This window comes from Myotis davidii, unplaced genomic scaffold (genome assembly GCF_000327345.1).
Source record: "Myotis davidii unplaced genomic scaffold, ASM32734v1 scaffold49, whole genome shotgun sequence".
Taxonomy (NCBI): domain Eukaryota; kingdom Metazoa; phylum Chordata; class Mammalia; order Chiroptera; family Vespertilionidae; genus Myotis; species Myotis davidii.
This window is the reverse complement of record NW_006300375.1, coordinates 1-3,020: the sequence shown is the minus strand read 5'-3', so window position 1 is coordinate 3,020 and position 3,020 is coordinate 1.

Genomic DNA, 3,020 nt, shown 5'->3' with positions numbered 1-3,020 from the left:
AACACTACACTGATAAAAGCCTGATTTTGAGCTGTTCTCTTAACAATCTCTTTTGTCCTTGCCTTTGAACCCACTACTTGTGTGTTGCTGAGCAAATTTAACTTCAACACTCTCCATACCTGGAATGTGATGCATTCATATTCCAAATTAGACCTACTGAGGACAAAGTGTTTCTGTCCTTTTACATATAGAATGAATTTTTACAAATCTCATTAGATCTCTGTGTTTCACCTACAGAAAAGAAACACTGAAGTCAGTCTCTAATTTGATGACACCAAAGATATTCAATCAACAAATATCCCAGTGTTTGGAGCTTTCTTAGAAGTCATGAGAGGATTATAGCTCCTCTCCTCTTGGAAAGAATAAAACACAATTCTATTTTAAATTAAGAATGACTATAGTTTTTAAAAAAATCAATATCTTCTAATACATGTTAAATAATAAAAGCATACTATATGTATCAAGCACCCACAATTTTCTAGGCACAGAAATAAAAAAGCTAAACTTCTCATTGTTTATGATGATATAACTACAAATGTGCCCTAAATTATGAATGTTATTCTCTTACTTTTCAGAAACATGTACACAATTAAGAATAAAATTGCCCTGATTAAAAAAAAAAAGCTGAAGGATTGTATCACCACCAAACCTATATTATAAGAAATGTTGGAGATTTTTTTAAGAAAAAAAAATGTCAAAGATATGAATACGGAAATATCGCAAAGAAAAAAAAATTATCAATGTCAAAGACAAATACATTATAAAAGCAAGTGGATCAACCTACACTAAAACTAGTACAAAGGTTAAAAGGCAAAAGTAGGGAGATCTTGTGTAATTACAATAGTAAATTAAGAGATACACAAAAACATACACAAGCAAAAGAAGTAAAAAAAATAATGATAAAATATAAACATGGAAGGGTGAGTAAAAATGGTAGTAATTTTTTAGGTGGCCATCAGTTTAAAATAGACTGCTAAGAACGAAACTTGATATATATGAAGGACATAGTAACCACAAACCAATGCTCTACAAGAGAGAACAAAAAGAAATCCAAACACAACACTACAGAAAGCCACCAACATACAACAAGAGGAGAGAGCAAGAGAATAAGAAAAAAACACAGAACTACAAAAACAATCAGAAAACAATTAATAAAATGCCAATAACTACATACCGATCAATAATTACTTTAAATGTACATGGATTAAAGGCCCTAATCAAAAGACAAACAGATAAAGAAGATGTGGTATGTATGTATATATATGTATGTGTGTGTGTATATTTATCTATGGAATATGACTCAGCCATTAAAAGCATGAAATCATACAGTTTATGACAATATAAATGAACCTAAAGGGTGTTATGCTAAGTGAAATAAGTCAGACAGAGAAAGACAAATACCATATGATTTTAATTATATGTGGAATATAAAAAAATAAATAAATAAACAAACATACAAAGCACAAACAAACTCATAGACACAGAGAACAAAATGATGGCTATGAATGAGAGGGGGTTGGGGGTCTGGATGAAAACGTGAAGGGATTAAGAAGTACAAATTAATGGGTACAAAATAGTCACAGGGACATAAAGTATAGCTTAGGGAATACAGTCAATAATAAGATAATTGCACAGGTGAGTGCAAGACCTTCTGGGGATCACTTCGTAAGTTACATAAATGTCCAACCACTGTGCTGGACACCAGAAACTAATACAATATTGAATGTCAACTGTAATTTAAAAAAAAATTTATTTAAATATAAGTTAGAAAAAAATAAAATCTACAAACTGATCATTAATCAATTAAAATGAGCTACAAAGCCATATATCTGATATTTAACTGCCATCTTTTTAAAAATCCACTTACCTATTTGGGATATTAGTTTGCATAGCATTTCTGTCAAGAGGTAAAGGTTGGGGGAGCATGGATACCTCAAGAAGAGGACTAACACTTGTTGAACATACACTGCAGTGCATTCCAAAGAGGCGGAACACCATGGGGTTAAGAAGATGGACCCAGGGAGTTAGACTGCCTGGTTTCAACTCCCAGTTCTGCTTTTGGCCTATCTGTGTGAGGTAATACAAGCACCTATTCACCAGAGTGTTGCAATGACTAAATGAACTGGAGAAAACACATGTAAAGCATTTTCAATCATGTCTTGCATATAGCAAGTAAAGATTGGCTATCATAATTTTTCATTATTATCATTACTACTAGTGGCCCAGTGCACAAATTCGCGCACCTGAAAGAAAATTAATTAGAAAAAATATTTTAATATTGCTATCCGCCCTTTCTCTATAATAGAAGTGTCAACAAATTTCATGATCGACAATGACAGATCAAAACATACTCATGCGATTGGCGCCAGCAAGAGTTTTATATGTATCACACATGTGCGAGTCAATTTAGCCTTTTATATAGATAGAATAAACTTGCTTAATTAGACCTTGCTTAACTTAGCTAAACTTTTCCCAGCCCAGTGAAGCACCCAACTTCTCTTTCAGGTAATTGTCAGCAACACAGCAATAAATATCAACATGGAGCAGATTATTATTGTAGGTCATGTAGGGAGAACAAAAGGTAAGATATTTAACTGCAGCAGTGTTTGACTATATTCTGCACAGTGAGAAAACCTGAAGTCATTTTCAAGGTCCACCATTTCTTACTTCTTTTCAGTTGGGTGAAGTTTCTAAGCTTTCTAAATCTCCGTTTTCTGGCTAATGAAAAGAAAATAGGATTCTACCGAGTCTCCTATCTACCTACTCCAGGACTTCTGTGAGGATCAAATGAGATGAGGCATGGGAAAATGACATTTGGTTAAAGTGTGAAATATTTTCACCTGGCTATGAAGGAAGTCATGTTCCCATGCTGAAGAAACTGCAAGGAGGCTAATCACTAGGGAGAGGAAGCTGGGCATTGCTACGTGATGTCATTACCCGGATGGTCAGACACTTAGCATATTAGCCTTTTATATACATAGATGAAGTTAAATTATTACTAGAGGCCCAGTGCATGGATT